Raw genomic sequence first — 21,045 nt, 5'->3', positions numbered from 1 at the left:
AGATAGAAGTGATCAAGAAAAAGATAATTAAAATGTTCAAAAGGTGCAAAGAGAAGAAAAAGGCGTTTCATGACAAGCACATAACCCAAAAACACTTTATTCTGGGTCAAGAAGTTCTTCTTTATCATTCACGCTTAAAGATATTCTCGGGAAAGTTGCGATCTCGATGCCACGGACCTTTTCTTGTTATAAAAGTGTTTGATCACGGTGCTGTTGAAATTAAGAGTTTGGAAACAAACCAAGTATTCAAAGTGAATGGGCATCGCTTGAAACCATTTTATGAAGGCTTTGACACGGGAGAATTTGATAACGTAACATTGGAAGCCCCGATTTACGAAGGTTGACGGAAGCGGGACTATGTCTTGGCAAAGACGTTAAACAAATGCATTGTAAATAAATAATCTCCGCTTGAAGTTTTGGGTTTTTCTAATCTTGAAGTTTGTCTAAAAATAAGCATATGGAAATCTAGCAATGATCTTGGTGAAGGTTGAAAAAAATGCCAAAAATTTGAAATGTGCGCGGGTACCCGCGCAGGCGTTGCGCGACCGACCCCCAGCCGCGCAGATTCCGAGTTCCAAATTACCCCCACATGGGATGCATTCTGATGTATGCGCGCAACCGTTCCTCACCCGCACAAATGTTTGCGCGACCGACTTCCACCCGCGCAACCCTTGCGCGACCCAGCCCTAGTCGTGCAAATCTGAGCTCGAAAAATACCCCAACATGGGATGTATTCTGATGTGTGCGCGCGGCTGCCCCCCCCCCCCCCCCCACCCGCGCAAAGTTTGCGAGGGTACCCGCACAAAGTTTGCGAGGGTACCCGCGCAAATATGCCATTTCATAAGAAAATTTCGAGCCATTTCATATGCTTCCTTTGCGCGACCAAGATTTCATCCATGTGTATTTAGGCATCCAAGAACTCCACCCACACATCATTGTGCGAACCATATGTTGCTTCCATACCGTCCTCGCGTGCCTCCTCCACCTTGATCCCGATATGATCCTTCCTTACTCTCATCCTAAGCATTGAGGACAATGCTTAAGTTTAAGCTTGGGGTGAGGTATTCTTATATTTTATTTTTGATTACATTTAGGTTGTATATTTTTGCATTTAGAGTAAGTCATTTAGGTCATTCATAAAAAAATTGCATAAAATTTTCAAAAATATTGCATATTTTATTTCTTTGTTTTCTAATTTTCATAATTTTTAGTTGCATTCTAGTTTAAGTTCATGCATTTTTGTTCTCTCTTATCTTCTCATCCCTATAGGTACCATAGCACCGAGTCATAAGTATTGAATCATAGATTGGTCTCGGGTCTTGATATGGAATTCCTTGTATTTGATAAATAGGACACGTTTTGAGTCTCACAGACCATTTTAAAACCGCTTGTGTGGGGGTCAGATGCAGGTAGCTTGATTGGGTCTAGGTGCGGAGGGATGTGGTTGGTCATGCCAATGTGTGCGAGCAAAGATTATCCCGGTAAGGTATTTTTAAGACATTGAAGATAATGAAGACTCGCATCTTGGTTTTGGGGGGAGTACCCCTTAGTACTCCCGAGTCTCATCCGAGCCTTACTTAGTTAGATTCTCACCACCTTTTTAAGATAGGTCATCATTTTTCTAGGGGTCTAGAATAGATAGTTAGATAGATTTTGTTTATCACACCTTACATTGAGGTGCTTGATGAACTTTGAAGTAGGTCCCCCAATTCACATCTTTTGGGACCAAGTTTTTCAGTAACACCCATTTTTGAGTCATATCCCACCCTCTTTAGTTGATCTTGGCACATTGTCAATGATCATTAGGTGTTCATGTTAGCCTCCATCCTATATTATATGGTGAAATTCCTTAGACCTTCCAAGAAGAAAACACAAAAAATGAAGAAATTGGAAAAGCGAAGACAAAAAGAAACAATGAAGAAGATTAAAGAAAAACAACAAAAACAAAGAAGAAAAATGAAGAAAAAGAGCAACACAAAAAGAAGAACAAGAATCCAAGTTCAAGACTTTAGTTAAAAAAAAAATGAAGATTTAAGAAGACTGAATATCAAGCAACAAAGAGGCTGAAGACCAAATAACAGAAGATCAAGATTGAAAATTTGAGTTGTTAGGTTTAGATTTAGGTTAAGTAGAATTTTTATTATTTTATTTTATTTTTGATTTTTGGTGAGAAAAGGCCTTCACGATGAGACGGTAAATTGTAAAGGACAGTACAAGGGAGAAGCCTATGAAACCGGATGTTTGCCCGGAGGCCGCGCTGCAAAACCCTATTTCGTACTATACACTTTAGCCTAACAAATGTAGGAATCATAGTGTTTGAAGAGGTGCCTTTCCTTCATGCGCTATGGTCTGCATTGGTGATTTAAAGTGCCCCCATTGGGCGCATCTCTGTTTCCTTTGTCTTGCACACCGCGACTACATCCAACCGTGATCTATTCACCCATCAAGTGGTTAAGAATGTGGTTTATGGCTCTAAAGCGGGGAACATTTTGAAGATACGTAGGGCCCATGAAGGACTAATTCTGACCATGTTGACTGATGTTGACCAAGTTCTATGGTATCTTTCTTTTTCCTTTTTAGTTTAGCTCATCCTGAGCTAATTTTAGTCTTGTTCTAACTTGATGACAAGTTAGGCTTAAGCTTGGGGTGATTTGCTAGTTTACTTTATTTCTTTCTTTTTATTAGTTTATTTTAGAATTTTTAGATGTTTTTATTATTAATGCATTGTATATTCTTTATTTTCTTTATTATGGATCGTACCGAGGACTTTCTATGTTGCATGAGATATTTTGCAGGGTTTTGGAGCTTGTTGCGGTTATGGCTTAGCTTGGAAATGGGCTTTGTGGGCTTTTCGATGCATTATTGGGCTTGGCGGATCCACCAAAGGAGATTTGGGCTTAAAAAGCTAAAGGCTTAGAGCATCCATATTTGAAGCTAAAATATGATTGGTTAGTTTGAATCATGTGGGATATGGAGGGGACCAAGGGAATCTTTGGTAGTGGGATGGTTAGTGGATGAAAAATGAGCCAATAGCATTCCAGCAGCACTTGCGCGTGTAGAATTTCCGTCGCGCGGGTACCCGCACAACTGTCCAGTTTGGGCATTTTGGTCATTTGGCACACCATAACCTTGGGGGATCAGATATAGCAGCCATAATCTCGATTTTACACCATTGGAGACCTGGAGAAGGCGATTTTGAAGCTCAAAACTCATTTCTTTTCATCTTTCCAAGTTATTGGTAGTTTGTTTATGCAATTAGACTTTTGTAATTGTTGTTCTATTGCCATGAGTGGCTAAACTCTCTATTTTGGTTAACTTTAGCTAAAACCTTTCAATGTTTGTGGGTTTTGAAGGATTCATGTTTGATTATCAATTATCTCATGTTTATGATTCTAGTTCATATTTCTTATGCTTATTTGATACTTTGATCATGAGCTTGGTACTTAAATGAGCAATTGTTGGTTTATTTCTTTAGTTTTGCATTGAATCATTGAATCTACTTAGAATAAGAGCTTTATGATGGTAGAAATCATCTCTAGCGTATGAATCATAGCTCCTTTATGGATGTGTAAGCATTGACATCCTCTAGGAATTGGGGATTCCTTCATTCTTAAGGCTAATTAACTTCTTGGGTTCAATTGCTTCAATTGGATCTTTAATTTTGATTAAGAAGGTGTGTTGTGGGCTTCCCCAACCTCCATACTACCTATGAGGAATCTTCGCATATCATGCTTAATGATTGCTATAACCAATTTGGGATGAATGATCAGCTTTGTATTGAATCCTAATGATAAACACACAAATGTTCATTGTGTTGAATTGCCTTGGTTAACCAATTGTTCCCAACATTTGAGCATCTCACCATCTTGCTTAATTTCAAGCTTTTTAGTTATTCAAGTCTTTTAGTTTTCAAGCAATCACAACACCCCCTTTTAGTTTAATTGTAGTTAGTTAGTTTATTTACACTAGTTCTATTAGATTGCATTAGTAATTGAATACAACCATTTCCCCGAGGATTACGTTTTATTTGCAAACAAATGGTGTAATTTGCTTGGTGGACTTGACATCCCACCACCCGACTTGCGGCTTAGTGCATCCACCACCACATTCGCTTTACCCGGATGGTAGAGGATCTCGAAGTCATAATCCTTGACTACGTCCAGCTACCTGTGTTGCCTCATGTTCAGGTTCGGCTGATCCATAATATGCCTCAAACTCTTGTGATCCGTGTAGATAGTACAATGGACCCCATAAAGTTAATGACTCCAAATTTTGAGAGCGAAAACCACCGCTCTCAACTCAAGATCATGCGTGGGGTATCTCGTCTCATGCGGCTTCAGCTTCCGCGAAGCATAAGCTATCACTTGTCGTCTCTGCCTGAGGACCACTCCCAAACTAGTGCTGGACACATCTCAGAAAACAATAAAATCCTCGATTCCCTCGGGGAGGGTCAAAACTGGGGCCTCACAAAGTCTCTGCCGAAGGGTCTCGAATGTTGTCTGCTGCCCAGGGCCCCACCAGAAATCTACCCCCTTTCTTGTCAGACGAGTGAGGGGTACTGCAATCTTGGAGAAATCCTGAATAAATATCCAGTAGTACCCTGCCAAACCCATAAAACTCTTGATATCCGAGGGAGCTTTCGGAACCTCCCACTGCATCACCGCCTCGATTTTAGCCGGATCGACCAAAATCCCATCTTGGTTAACGAGGTGTCCAAGGAACTGAACCTCTCGCAACCAAAACTCGCACTTCGAGAACTTAGCATAAAACCGTTCTCGCCTCAAAACCCCCAGAAGCTCGCGAAGATGCTCCTCACGCCGCTCTCTCGTCTTGGAATACACCAAGATATCATCAATGAACACAATAACTAAGCGATCGAGCATCGGCCTGCATACCTGATTCATCAAATCCATAAATACAGCAGACACATTGGTGAGCCTGAATGGCATCACCACGAACTCGTAATGCCCATAACGAGTCCGGAACGCGGTCTTCTCCACGTCCTCCTCCCTCACCCTGAACTGATGGTATCTAGACCTCAGATCAATCTTGGAGAACCAAGATGCTCCCTATAACTGATCAAAGAGATCATCAATCCTCAGAAGGGGATAACGGTTCTTCACCGTTAACTTGTTCAATTCTCTATAATCGATGCACATCCGGTGCGAACCATCCTTCTTCTTGACGAATAGAATCTGGTATCCCCACGGAGAATTACTGGGACGGATGAACTGCTTGCCTAGAAACTCCTCGAGCTGAGACGATAGCCCTCGTATCTCAGCTGGTGCGACGCCTTGGCAATAGGGGCCGCACCTGGCACAAGGTAAATCCTGAACTCAACTTGCCTCACAAGAGGTACATCGGGTAACTCCTCTGGGAACACATCAGCGAACTCTCTAACAACTGGAACATCTAAAACTAAAACCTGATCCCTATCCCGTGTATCCACCACCTACACCAAATAACCCGCACATTTGTGCTGAATATACTGTCGAGCCCTGGATGCCGAACAAAATCCTGACCCCATCCTGGTGCCCTCTCCATAAATAACCAGCTCTCCCCCACCTGGGGTTTGTACCACCACACGCTGACCCTCGCAGTCGATCATGGCATCGAAACGACTCAGCCAGTCCATACCCACAATCACGCAGACATCCCCCCATAGGAATAGGGATCAAATCAATCAGAAAGGACACCCTGAAGATCTCCACAAAGCAACCCAGATAAACCGAAGTAGCAGGAACCCCGTGTTGTTGGTGATAGAAACTCGTAACGGACGCTCCGACTCTCCCATGGGAAAAGCAAACCCCCTACTAAATGACCGAGAGACAAAAGACCGACTCGCACCCGAGTCAAACAATACAAGTGCAGGCAAGTAGTTCACTAAGAACGTACCTAAAAGAGGTACAAACATATGAGTATAAAAACTATAATTAATAAGATAAAAGATAGAAACATACCAGTCACAACATCTGGTGCTGCCCTGGCGTCCTCGACAGTGAGCTAGAAAGCGCGACCTCGAGCCCTCGGGGGCTCCGCCCTGCCTGACTCTCGTCAGTGATCCTCAATGTGGCTGGCACGGGGCCCTGCACCGGCTTAGCGGCGAGCAATGGACAGTTGGCCTTCACATGGCTAACCTGATCACCATTATAGAAAATCCTCATTCTCTGGACCAGGGCGGACTAGCGGCAGTCCCTCGCATAATGCCCCTCCCTGCCACATTTGTGGCACACACCACCAGATCGACAAGCTCCGACATGAACCTTCCCGCACTTCCTACAAGTGCAGCCATGTTGGCCTCCAGACCTAGAATCGGCGGCCTTGAACTGCTTTGGCGCCGGCTGCGACTATACTGGGGCCTGCCTCTGCTCCCTCAACTGAAGCTCTGTCTCAAGCTCATGCCGCCCGGCGGCCTCCTTCAACTCCAACAAAGTATCACACCGCTGGGTAGAAACAAATTGCCTAATATTCGTCTTGAGTATGGTCAGATAACGGGTCATATGAGCCTGTTCTGAAGCAAACTCAGGGCAAAACATCGCCTTCTCAGTAAACATTCGGGTGATCTCAGTCACCGAATTTGATCCCTGCTTCAAGTCCAAAAACTCCTGAGCCAACCTCTCTCGCTCGACCCGTGGAATGTAGCGAGTGCGAAACATCTCCCTGAACTGATCCCAAGATACCGCAACCCTCTGCTCATCAGAGTATGATCCCATAATGAGTCTCCACCAATCCTTTGCTCTGGACCTTAGAAGGTTCAGAGCGCACCTAAACTTCTGGTCAGCAGGGCATGAACAAGTGAAGAAACACCCCTCTATATCATATAGCCACCTCATGGCCACGATCGGGTCCTGGACTCCGTCTAAAGTCGGGGGCATCGTATTACCGAAGTCCTGAAACTGAAAGACCCGCCCTGTCCCAACACCTGTAGCCGCCACGGCTGCAGAGGCTGCAGCAGCAGCCGTCTCAGCAATGGCTGCATAACGGTCATCAAAGAACTCCATCATCGCGGTCTTGATAGACCCCAACATCTCCAGAATCTGGATTCGGACAATAGCAACCAGCTCCTCGTGGAGGATCCTCATGATCCTGGCATCCATCTCATCTGATCTCATCTGATTGTCAGTTCCTGATCCCGACCTGGATCCAATCTCAACTCGCCTCGTAGTCACCATACTGAAAATACACTAGGAAGATATCAGATAATATGCATATAAAAATGGGGAACGAACTCCCAACGAAGCCTTAGGGGTTGTGACTTCCTTGCTACGCGTACGGGTCCTGTGCTTTTAGTAGTACGGGCCCATACTACCTTCCAAACCTACCCGTATTTGTTTCAAGGATCATCACAACGCCGTAACAATACTCATAAACATAGACGAACAGTCAATCCTCACCCATAGAGGAAGGGCTAAACATCTCACAACTTGCCGACTGACCCCACACAACTCATCCATGAAAATTCCACCAACCCTACAGCACTCGTGTATACTAGCCATACATAACACTGGACCTTATATATATTTGAATATCTGATCCTACCTTAAGCCCTTCATCAAACAAGAACAGGAAATAAGGTCAAACCAAACATTCTCAGGCTATAAGATCTTAGTTATATATAACCATGATGCATACACTAAGCAACTACAATAATGATGTCAATTTCATACAAGAAAGACCCTACGCTATCAGGCATCATATAATATTGCAATTCTATCATGCAGTTCCTAAAGATCCCTAGCCTATCACTAGCATGTTGTTCTAACATAGCACAACATCAAATAACAGTATGGTATTTTGGGGTCTACTTCCTGGCTTCGGCTGATCGTACACATCTCATCCTCCTTGAGTATTTTAAAAACCATTTGAAAATCATTTTGAAAATCTTTACCTTATTTTGAGAATGGATTCACATAAGTTTTCCTCCAATTCACTCAAACCAAGGCTCTGATACCAACTTGTAACACCCATAAAATTTTTAAAATTTTTAAAACTTTTAAATAAATCCAAAAACCATCATTTATTACAAATTGTTTTCAAAATAAGTTCAACATCATAGAAATCCTAGAGATCGTGAAACAACTATAAGGAGGTGCACGATTACGCCTTCGCCTTCACGCGGTCCTCTGAAGTACCTGAAACGTAATCCAAAACTATAAGCCCGAAGCTTAGTGAGTTCCCCCAAAATACCAATACAATACAAAAATCATAATAATATCACAATCAGCATGCATTCGGAGCCTTCAATCTGACTAGTACGCCCCACCGGCCTACAGTCTACTTGGTACGCTCACAGAACCTACTGCATGACTGGTATGCCACACCGGGCCTTCAACCTATCTGGACCGTTCTCCAGGCCTTCGGCCTAACTAGTATGCCCTACTGGCCAGTCTATCCGGGACGCCCTGGGTCTGTTGACCTTCAGCACAAAGCAGGACTGCCTCAACCCAACCACACATACACCATGTTGATACACATATAATAGACAATCATACAAATAACTGGCCAGCAACAAACAAATAGATCTTACACATCACTAATAATAGCATCATCCTATCTACCAGGATACATATCTAACAGATAACTACAACACCCAATCAAACGAATAACCAGGATAACAATCCAAAGGGCCGGCCTTGGTGCCTTAGACCCTGTTAGTACAGTAAGGAAAAACCACCTCACAAGTAGCACGAAACTGGTAAGATTCAACTCCAAATCCTAACTCCGGACTCAAATGCCTACAACCACTATGTGACCATTTCCATCAAAACCCCGAATTACCCAAATGCCCTCAAAAGTCAAATTGGGTCAACCATGGTCAAAGTCAAAGTCAACAGTCAAGTCAACAGTCCATGTTGACCCAACTCGTCGAGTTCCTACAGTATTCAGAGAATCGGGAAAACTTGAGCCAAATCACCGAGTTGTCAGGACAACTCGTCGAGTTTTTCCAATCTTAACACATTCAACCCATTCTTATCAAATCTAATGCTGAAAAATGTAGATCTGATACCGAAGGTTTGGAAACCCATGTAAAGTTGCTTACTTTACGTCAATGCATGTCACAAAGAGGCTCCAAAATCCAAAGAAGGCTTAATAAGGGACCTAAAGCATGAAGGAGGCCCAGGACTTGATAAAGCTTGAAACTTTAAGTCCAAAGAGGCCACAAAACGTCCAGGTCTGAAGTGATAACTTCATGAAATACTCAACCCATGAACAATCCCACAAATGAGCCAAATATGACAATAAACTTCCAAGGAAAAGATCTAAGCAATAGATAAGCAAGTTGTCAACTTTTTACCTAAAAAGGACTGCAATCCCACAAATGAGCCAAATCTGAAACCTTCCCTTCAATCTACACACTTCCAACCTCAAGATCCTTCAAAAGAACACTAAGAAAACACTCTTCAAGCTCACACACACTCAAATATAGGAGAGGATGCACGAGACTATGGTTTCTGGACAGGGGGAGATGGGTAAGGAGGCCACCCAAAGGGTATAAGACCTTTAAATAGGGCGCAACACCCTAAAAATTAGAGTTTCTTAATCAGCCACCAACTCGATGAGTTTTCCCTCACCAACTTGTCGTGTTGGTCCAAAAATATACGCGGCCCAAAAGTCTTCAACATGTCGGGTTGAGGCCATCAACTCGACGAGTTCCAAGGGGAATTTGCATTTCAAGGAATAAATCTCATACTTGAAAGTCTGGATGTTACATTAAAAAATCAAGGTATTATATGTTTAAAAACAATATGTAACAAATGTGGTGAAATTTACTAAGAGTGTTGATATTTCCTTAATAATTCTTACCAAAAAATATAGTATCGCAATTGAAGCAACCATCATCTTGTTCAAAACAATACAAGGTTGAATGTGAATGTGAACGATAGTTTGACATCTTTTTGCATGTAAATTTCCCATTCTCTGCATTTAAAGGGACGAATTTTATATTTCACATGGATTATTTTATAATTTACGTAAGTACAAGGTATAGTTTTTAATCTATTCTATCGATTACATTCCATGATGAAAAACAAACAACAATGGAATGGACAATTCCATTCTTCATGGCTTACAATACCTTTTAACCTATTTCTGGTATTTTCTGGCTGCTTGGAGTCTAGGGCCTATTTGAGCCTGTAACCCATATGAACTGATATTGTACTTAATAAAGCACCACCTGCTACGAGAATCCAATTTGGACCTTGACCCTGAAACTTTCTTTCCCTTTGTGCCCCCTACATGTCGATGTTATTTGGTTTCATCTTTAACTTTTACTCATATAAGGCATGAAAAGACTCGTTCGTCCAGATATATAATAACCTGCATTCATGTTGCATCAATGTCAGTCCACATCAAAAACATGTTATATCAAATACGCACATGTATTAAATGAAAAACTAATGGTAATATGGAAGAAAAAAATATCATGATCACATAAAATCTTTAGAACTAATTCACTACTACAGTCTTATAATAGAAACATATTAGAACTTGTTGTATCGGTGAATACAATTTAACTGTTAGTGTTTGGTAATAGGGTTAAGCCCTTTCAGCTTGCAGAACCTCCTAAACTAATGGCAAGTGCAAAGAGAGAGGTATGATAGACAATAAGACATAAAATGGTTTTAAATCCTCTCCCTTCCATGAATACGAAATCAAATACAACCCTATAATAAGAGGCTAATATACATTATAGAATAATAGCTTGAAGTTGTCAAAATTCAGAGAAACACACCTGATGATGATAACTACACGAAAGCCCTGCACAAATCAATTCATGAAACAAAAACAAATAAATTGAGCCAATGATTATAAATTAATGAAAAAGTTCAAACATTCGTATAATTAACTAGGTGAAAGTAACTAAATCAAACTAACCTAGGTTTCCATGAAACTTGTTTGACTTTAGATGGATTGATGATGGTCGAGCTAGAGAATCGGGATATGATGAACATAAATGAAATCAATAGAAGATGAATAGGAAAAAGAGCCCTAAATTAATCACTCAAAATTCAAAAGATTAGATGTTTTTTTACCTGGTTGTTAACTTTTGTCGATGCCTTGATGCCATCGTTGTGTGGAATTGATGGGAAAAAGGAAAATTCAAGGATGTAATCAACAAAAAGCATAGCATGCATGTGAACAAAACCATATGGAGAGAAGTAAATCAATTGATTGAAGAGAGAAGGAGAAAGACGTACCAAGATGAAACCATAGGAGACATAAAATCGACGTCAGAAAGTTGGTAGAAAGAGGAGGAGACGAAAAATCAAGGTTTTACAAAGGATAAATTACACCAATCGTCCCTCTTGCACATGCCAAAAAAGCGTGTTTAGTCCCTATTTTCAAAAATTAACCCAGAACGTCCCTCGTTTGTTTAACGCTTGCCCGCTCCGTCCCTAATATGCCGTTTTGTTGAGAATTTAGCCCATGTCAAATCTGAAATGACCATAATGCCCCTTTTTATTTAATTTCCAGTTATTTTTGTTTTTTATTGATATTAATTATAGATTAATATTTAGAAAAAGGTATATCTCCTTATTTATTTCCAAAACCTCAGCCTTACAAAGAATAAAAAATACCACCATTTTATTTCCGGGCGGACCACCATCGCCGAACCACCGACTACCACCATCATCAGAAAACCACCCGCCACCATTGCTGGAGCAGCACTCACCACCATTATTATTGTCCAGAACCATGACATCTCTCTCTTCCTCCTTTTTTTGATTGGATATCCTTTATTCTCCACCATCATCTTGTAATCTTCTCCACTATTCAACCATCCTCTTCATCGTGAGTCACCTTCAACAACCAAGAACACAGATCAGGGTTTCAAATTTCCAAGAACACAGATTAGGGTTTCAAATTTCCACCTAGGGTTTCGAGATCGACGATCTCCTTCTTTTCGTGTGCATCATCACCTGTACTATGTCTCTCTCCTCTTCCTTTTCCGATCGACAATCTCTTTCTTCAACTATGCACCTAGGGTTTCAGATTCATATATGGGGAAATGTGTGGTTTCAGATCGAGAACTTTGGGCATTTCGTGATGGATTTTACTTTGGGGGTTTTAGATCGAGCATCACCACCACTAATAATCTCTTCTTCTAGATTGCGTCGTAACCACAGTTAGAGTCTGACCGATGGATTTAGGAGGTTGTTAGATGGTGGGAAGGAGGTTGTGCATGGTGTGTGTGAGACCGGTTTTGAGTCAAGCCAAGAGGCAGAGAACAGGTGGTGAGACGAGTCTGGAACCAAAATGAAGTGGCGGTGGAAAATTCACCTGAGGATTTTGATCGGAGATGGGAAGGTTTCTATTAAGAAGAAATGACACTGGGAAAGGGAAGGGGGAGGGTGGGTACCTTATATATATATATATATATATATATATATATATATATATATATATATATATATATATATATATATATATATATATATATATATGATAAAACAATAAAAGGAAATTAAAAAAGAATTTTTTTTAAGGGTAAAATAGTCTTTTTATGTCCAAAGGGATGAAATGTGCAAGTTTTAAACAAACGAGGGACGGTCCGAGTTAATTTTTGAAAATAAGGACTAAAGATGCTTTCTGACATGTGCATGAGAGACGATTGATGTAATTTACCCTTTTACAAACGAAACAAAATGAGGTAGAGCGGTAGAGGCGGTGATATTTACCTCTTCTGTTGGCGGTGAGTGGAAATTTCAATAAATGTAAAAGAAACCTTTTTGATGTCTGTGATAAGCAAGGCGGTGGAGGAATAACTGGGGGTGGGTGAAGGGAGACGCATATAGTTAAGTGTCAGAAGTTGATGAGGATGCAATCTGAAGCCCCAGTTTAGTGAAAGCCAAAACCAGCAATATAATCCAAACCATAAAACCACCAACTCCAAACTGGGAGTGTAGACAAGCCCCTTGAGATTTAAGGGGTGTTTGAGAATGCTTTTCAAAATAGCTTATTGGATTTTTGAAAAGCTAATAATTCAAAAAAAGTGTTTGACAAACTCAAAAGCACTTTCCAGAATAGTTTTTCCATAAGCTTAAAAAAACACTTTTTAATAAGCATGTAAAACTTGGCTTTTTGAAACTGCTTATGGCTTTTTAACCAAAATAACTTCAAGAAGCACTTTTTAAGCCAACCACTTTTTAACTTATTGACTTATTGGGTTTTTCACCATAAAAGCTAATCCAAACACTTTTTAAAAAACTTCTTTTACCACCACTATAAGTCAATAAGCACTTTTATCTAAAAACACTTTTAGAGTTCAAAAAGCACTCCCAAACACCCCCTTAATTGTATGTATAATTAGTTCCTACTTTGGACTTTTATAGGCTTACATATCTGTGTGAGTAAACGAAAGTGATGTACATGTTAAAAAACACATGGTAGATAATTATGTCGCATGACAACTTAACATTTAATATTAAAAAATAGGGTATAGCGGTACTTCCATTACCCCAAGTACATAGGAAAAGGAAATAAGTTGTCAAAAGAGTTAGATGGGGGCAGTTGCAATCTAGTGGGCCATAATGTTTACAATAAAAAACGTTTTGTATATCTAATATTATATATGATGGAACCCGCATCTAAGTGGGGCCGAACACCCCACTTAGTATACGTTGGATCTGCCACTAGGTGAATGAATAAAAATTAATTGATTACGAGTAATTGTTTGTGAGTTTTCATGGTATTCTATGGAAGTATTCTGTAGTAAAACATTTATTTATATTCATATGTCTTTAGTCATGAGTTTATACATGTGAATTTTTAATTAGTTGGTTAATTTCTTAATTACGTAATAGATCTTCAAATTAGCAAGAAACAAATGCTTTTTGTGTTTGTTTTCCTTTCACACAATCATGAAAGTATTTTCTCCTACATGGTAGTGTAGATATTTTGACTCCTTTTGGATTTTGTGACTCTTAACTCTTAATGATCGTTGATTTTCATAAATTACATGCTTCATTGATTTGTGACTTTAACTAAGAAAATATGTTATAAGCTTCTCTAACCATTGTACTAATTAAGAAGTGTCTCAGTAATTTCAAGCGTCTTGGGTTACTACATCCAAATTAGGATCCATCAAACCTATTGCACCATAAAGTTATGATGATTAGTCAACTAGTTGAACTTGCGATTTATCCCGACATTGGAACCTTTGTTTTATAGATTTTATATTTTTTAATTTAGTCATTTTGTAAATTAGTTTTTATCGCATTTAACATTATAAGATAACCCTCATTTCATTTTATATTTTGTTTTGTATGAACTGAATACATAGAAATGATTTGAGTCAATCCATGGAGATTTGATCTCTATTACTGCCACTACAATTCGTTGTTGTTTGTCGTCATATTTTTTTTGGTGGTCTCTACAACCATCATCTTAAGTAATTATTGATTCAACTAATAGTTATTTGCTAAGGGACTAGCATTGATATGTCATAAATTATACATATTTTCTCATAATCACTAATTAATCTAGGATTTGATTTTGGAAGTAACCTATTTTGCACAAGAAAGTTTAACAAAGTTGTGGATAAGAATGAAACAACATAATATTAGCTTTCCCCCAAACGAATCGTTGGAATAGCTATGCATTTCGTTAAGTGTTTTGGAAAACATTTTTGGAACCAGAGAATACTCTAGTATTTGATTCTACTTTCAAAAGTTTCGTATCACGAAGTTATAACACTTTCACGAAAATCAGCTGAATCGCTAAACCGGGAATCCCCCGACACAACACTTTGAATGCAAATTTGACATAATTACGTAATTCGGAGGTAAATATGTTTACATTTTCCGAACTGTAATTTCTGGGACATCAAACTAGTGTTTTCGAAAAAAAATATGAGATGTCGTTTGATGTTCACAAAAGTACCTACTAGCTTTAAATTTATAACCTAAAGAACTTAACTAACTATGCGCTTATAGGCAGTGTACCTAGTCAGATTATAGAATAGTTCGGGTAAGTCAGGTGTCGAACACAGGGAACAAAATTTAATTAAATTAAATAACTACTTCTAACTAAATTAAGAAACATACTTTGATTGGGGTTTTTACTGATTTTGCAAGACTAGAAGAACTTAAACTATTACGAACTAACAAGTAAAGAAACACAAATTTACTTTAAGAATTAAAGAGTACTTCTGTTTAGTTGCGGTCTCACCTTCTCCTATGGTTGATTTCTAATGGATGGAATATATTGAATACCAATTTGTTTTCTAACTATTATGATCAAATATCTAGGCATACCTATTTATGAATTACCATGCAATGATCAAGCACATGTTAAACACCAAATTGATAGTAAGTACAAATTGGACTATGAATGATAGTAATTACTTTCCTATGATCAAGTTAAGCAACCAAGCACAAATTAAGATTAATTATGCCCTCTAACACAGTTAAAGTTAGTAGATTTAATTACTTTATCTAAGATGTGATTAATCCTAGCTCTAATTATTTAATGATCATAAACAATTAGGGAACAAATTCATGAAATTAGAATGATCAACTATCACACAGAATCTGATTAATAAGCAATAAAGACTAGAACTAAAACATGTTAGGGTTTCAATTATCACACACAAGTATCATCAATATAAAGCATCCATAAATTTAAATCAAAACAATAGAATTATGTTCATCTTCACCAAACAGAAGTAAAAAAGTTTTTAGCCTCTCATGGTAGTAGAAAAACACACAAAAGTTATGCAATAAAGACTAGACATGAGTATGATTAGCAAACCAAATAGATCTATGTAGAAATATTCTAATTCTTCTTCAATTCTTGAGCTCCACTTGATTCTTAATCTTCTTATGAGTTTCCAGAGGTTTTTAATCACAATTATCCTCAGAAAACCGGTTAGAAATCTCTACATTCAACCTAATGTTTGGGTATTTATAATTACCATAAATTTAATCACCACATTGTGGTTAACCGCCACCACGTCGTGGTCCTCGTGTAAATCTCGTATTCTCCAAGTCAGCTTATTGGTCGAGAATCTTCCCTTCACCAAGTCATGTTGGAGGATCACCATGACGTGGTATTCTATCTTCAAATCTTCTTTGTCTTCTTTTTGATTTAGCTCATTCATTCCTTCTTCCAGCTCCTTGTTTCTTCCTTTTTGTCTCAAGCATGTCTTTGCTACTACAAAACAAATTTCAAACTTAATTATCATCTTTTGTCCCAAAATAAATATAATTGTAGCTAAAAGTGTTAAGAAATATGCATGAAATACATGACAAAATATGAACATATCAAAATATCCCACACTTGGCTTTTTCTTGCCCTCAAGGAAAACTGATTTTTATTATTATCACATCAAAACCCTAGCCACCAACATTGCACAAGACAATCCATTTTGAACCTCTCCATTACATCAATACCGCAATGCATGTATTTGTGTCTACATTTTCCTAAGAACTTCCCCAATCCTAAATACTCACAATCTTCATAAACACTTCCCCCACTTCTTTTGAACAACACTTAATTTATACATCCTTCTGAATATATCCTCAAAAATCTTTCTTAACATCAAGGTAATTTTTGGTTAAGTCCCCAAGCATACATATGGAAAAATAACCTAGAAACAAAAAATTACAATAAATAATAATAACTTGGCAAATTTCCTTATTCTTGAGTTTTCGATGATTTGGAACCTTTCTTCATGATATTTCATGATCTTCATAGCTTTGTAGACTCTTATTCTCTCAAACTTTTGCAACTTTTTTTTCTCTTATTTTTTTTTCTCTTATTTTTTTTCTTATTTTTTCACTTTTTTCACTAAAAACTAAAAAATCCTATAAAACATATGCTTAAACAAGGGAGCTTAACTTCAACCCTTATTGGTTAGAGGTGTTAATCTAAAGTGCAATGACTACATAAGCTCTCCTGGATACATTTCTGGTACACAATTCTAAACATATTATAACTCTAAAACTAAGCAAGGTCGTGTTTTTGTTCCATGATTTCACTAGGACAGGGAAGCCACAAATACACTATAACATATGTTGGCTCAAATAAACATTGAAACTCGCATCGGATGGTCCCACACAACACTAGCAACCTAGATCTCAACATAATTTCTTTTTAACTAGATTCAATTTTAGATTATTATTTCAAATCTTTCTAATAATTTTTTAAATCCTATTTATTTTTCAAGTTTTTAATCAATATATGTGTATTCCTATATTCAACTCCCTACCCCACACTTAAATGATGCAATGTCCCCATTGCACGCTAAAACAATAGAAGAACATAATTAAAGAGGAGAAATTGGAACAGACTCTCATGGGATAGTAGTTGCGAGATCGAATTATTGAAAGTGTGTGGAAAAGCTTGGACATCTCGTATAATGGATGGAAATAGTACTTCTGAACTCTTCTTATGTGAATGTAAATGTGCTAGATCAAAATAAACCAATGAACCGTCTTCAAAAGTGTGTTGAACATCTGACACGACATGGGAAAGCAACACCACATCGTAGTGTCGAGTTTGAAGTCGTTATGATCGAGAAAAATAAGACCGCCACGATGTGGTATAGTGATTCCACGCCGTGGTCACAAATCTGATGGAATTTAGTCAGGAAAATAACGAATGCCACAACGTGGTCTAATGATGCCACGTCGTGGTGTCTTCTCATAGTGTAACTAAATGCCAAAGTAGTGTTTCATTTCTTGTTAATGGATTAGGACCATTCTCGACCTTTTATTTCTATAGAATTCCTTCAAAACTCTTCTCTTCATTGAGTGGGAACCACATACTTATTTCAAAAATATGGTCTTCAATTATAATCTTCAAAGAAAAATCGCACGTCTTTTTCATCCATTAAGCTCCTTCACTACTTCAATTACAATCTTCAATACTACAAAATAAGATCAAAAGACTAGAGAAACACATGATCATTTGGTTAAACTAAAATAAAAATAAAAAACTAAAAACAAAAACAAAAACTAAAAAGAAATAAAAAAAACGAATGAAAAGGCAAACTATTAAAAATTGGGTTGCCTCCCGATAAGCGCTTCTTTCTTAGGAGTCGTGAGCCGGACTCCTTCCCATTCCACATTGTTGCAGTTGGGAGTGGGATCTCCCTTTTCACCTTTTTATCTTTCCGTTTGCGCTTCTATACTTGAACCTTTTGAATGTATGCCTTTTTTGAATTTTCTTTCTTCTTTTGATTGGCCCTCTCTTCATGTTTAGGCTTTACCCATTTACCTTGCTTTTTCACGTGTGTACTCTTGTTGTCATGTTCTTTATGATCTTCCTTGTCTAACTCCATCTTTGCAATTGATAGCTCCTTTAATTCTTCACCCAAGTTTTTATCAATCATCTCCTTTTTGTCACCAAAATCATCTTCTTCTTTTTCACTCTCTTCTTCCACTTAAGACTTAGGAGTAGTAAACGCGAACACCTCAAATGTCATAGGAATTGAAGCTCTTGGTTTAGAACATTTGACTTTTGCTACATGAGGTTTCTCCCAAACCTTCAACTCTTCTTCTATCAACCTTCACTTAGCTCAATAAGATTTTTTTTCTTCCACATCATTCATCCTTTGCACTTCTTCCTTAGGTATTTCACAACTCACTTTTTTGACTCATTTCAAAAGTGATTTCTTTAACTTCTACACGAAGTGTGAGCTTTGAGTCATGGGTGTCAACAAGGGCTCTTGCGGTACTAAAAAATGGTCTTCCCAAAATTATGGGAAGGTCTTCATCTTCCTTCATATCCAATACCACAAATTCGATTGGAAAAATTATTTTTTCTACCTTTACCAACAAATCTTCAAGACTCCACGTGGGTGAGTGATCGACTGATTCGTCATTCGAATTGTTATCCTCGTGTTGTGTAGCTTGCGTAGACCGAGCTTCTTATAGAAATAATATGGCATAAGATCGATGCTTGCTCCTGAATCAGCTAAAGCATTCATTGAAGTAGAATTGCCAAATTCACAAGGTAAAGTTAGATGGCCTAGATCTCCCATCTTGATTGGCAGCCCATTGATGATTTCTGCTGAACACAACTCATTTGACACTATTGTGGATGCCTTCTCTAACTCCTTTCGATTGGTTATAACATCTTTAACAACTTAGGAAGCTTGGCCATGGAATGGAGGAATAGATCAATAATTGAGATGGATCACACTTGTTCTATGAACTTCTTCTGTTCCAGCTCCAGACTATGCTTAATGGATCGAGATGGGAATGATAAAGGAGGCTGATACGAATTTAAAGGAGAAAAGTTTTGATTCACCAATGACCACGCCGTGGTGAATCATCAGAATGCGACTCACGACTTACATTTTTCTTTTTTAGCTTCTGGCTTCCCTTCCTCCAAATACAAATCGGGTTGTATGGTAGTTGTTTTATGGATCATAAATGGATTAGAACCAACTTCTTCTTCAGTGTAAATCGCCATTACATGAGGTTGTGGTCTTTGATCAGGATTCTTTGGTGGTAACCTATCATTAACAAGTGTTGTTAGTTGCCCAAGTTGAGTCTCTATGTTCTTGATGGAAGCTTGATGATTTCTCACATTAGCATCAGTAGTATCATGCCATTTTTCTGAGGCTTCCATAAAACTATTAAGTACGGACTCAAAATCCATCTTCATCTCGAGTGGTGGTTGCTCTTTTTGGTAGTAGCCTCGACCTATTGGTCTATATTTCTCGTCCTTTTTCGTCTTGTACTCATCATACGGCAACCACTCGTTTTTCGGCTTCCTCAAATCTTCATCATACTTATAACCACTAGAGTAAAACACTTGTTCCTTGTTCCCGTTCTCATCCAAATCGCAATCATTCGTTCAATGTGGCTCGTGGAAATTGTCACATCCAACTCTTATGGCGTGTATAGATTGATTCAATTTCGTCATTCGCCTATCCATAGTCTCTAGTTCAGAAATGATTGTATCCAAGTTCTCGTTCCCTCCATCGCCTTTACCTCTAGTAACATCCTCACGTGGGTTATCATACTCAGGAGAATGCTTTGTGAATTCTTCAATCAATTCCTTTATCATGGCCGGTTCCTTCTTCATCACTGGTCCTTGAGAGTCAAGAAGTTGTCTTGTTGTGGCATTCACTCCATCAGAGAAAATGAACACTCCTTGTTGGACATTGAGATCATGTTGAGGGAAACTCCTAAGCAATCCCTTGTACCTTTGACATGCTTCATACAACGATTCTCTGAATTCTTATTGAAAATTAGCAATTTTCTTCTTTAACTTTGAAATCTTTGAAGGCAGACTAAATTTCTCAATGAAAGCATCACGAAGATTGGCCCAAGTAGTAATAGATCCAGGCGCAAGTGATTTCAACCAAACTTTAGCTTCACCAGTAAATGTCACCGGAAGCATCCTAAGTAACACCGACTCTCGTGGAACGTTTGGAACATTGAATTAGTTTGCAATGTCGTTTACTTCATCAATGTGTTTGAATGCATCTTCGTACTCTTTCCTGGTGAAAGGTATGTCCTTGAGCATTGATAGAATATGCCCCTTGAGCTCAAAACTTCTTTTAGATGGAATCTCGGGTGGTACAAGCCCTGGTTCATTATCCTCAGGTATCCTCTTCTTGTAATATCTCGTGGTCATCCTCGTGATGTTCGTCATCTCTTGAACCTCGCTTTTTATCTCGTCTTCTGAAATTTCTTTGGTAGATGTTTCTGGCTCGTATCCTACTTCCTTCATGATTGGAGTCTTTTCGAAAAGTTTAAATTTTTCAGATTGGAAAGCATTGCTAGACTCGCCACCCTTCTTGTCTTTCTTCTTGTGAAAAGTTGATTCTGGATTTTGAAGTGGTGGAATTATTGGAGTCTTTGATCCTCGGGTCATAAATCACCGAAACAAAAACAAAATAAAACAAAATGCGTAAAACAAATAAAAATTACTAAACTAAAAACTAACTGAGATGTGACCACGACGTGGCAAGGGTAACCACGAAGTGGTTTATTCTCATAAAGAAAAGTAAAATAAAATTAATACAGATAAGTAACTTCTTGCGGTTTTTACCCCACAAAAATGATTGAATAACTAAAAACAGAT

The 21,045-nt window shown here is 38.5% G+C and overlaps 1 non-coding gene across 1 annotated transcript; it reads left to right on the top strand.

Moving 5' to 3' along the window:
• Positions 1-20,122: 20,122 nt before the first annotated feature.
• Positions 20,123-20,229, top strand: LOC145118107 (small nucleolar RNA R71). Its single transcript, XR_013713089.1, has one exon. It is a non-coding gene; the product is annotated as a small nucleolar RNA R71 (small nucleolar RNA).
• The last annotated feature ends 816 nt before the right edge of the window (positions 20,230-21,045 follow it).

Source organism: Lactuca virosa, chromosome 5 (assembly GCF_052849685.1).
Source record: "Lactuca virosa cultivar CGN04683 chromosome 5, Lactuca_virosa_CGN04683_v6, whole genome shotgun sequence".
NCBI lineage: Eukaryota > Viridiplantae > Streptophyta > Magnoliopsida > Asterales > Asteraceae > Lactuca > Lactuca virosa.
The sequence above is the reverse complement of the archived record's forward strand: the minus strand, read 5'-3'. Positions and strand labels throughout refer to the sequence as shown.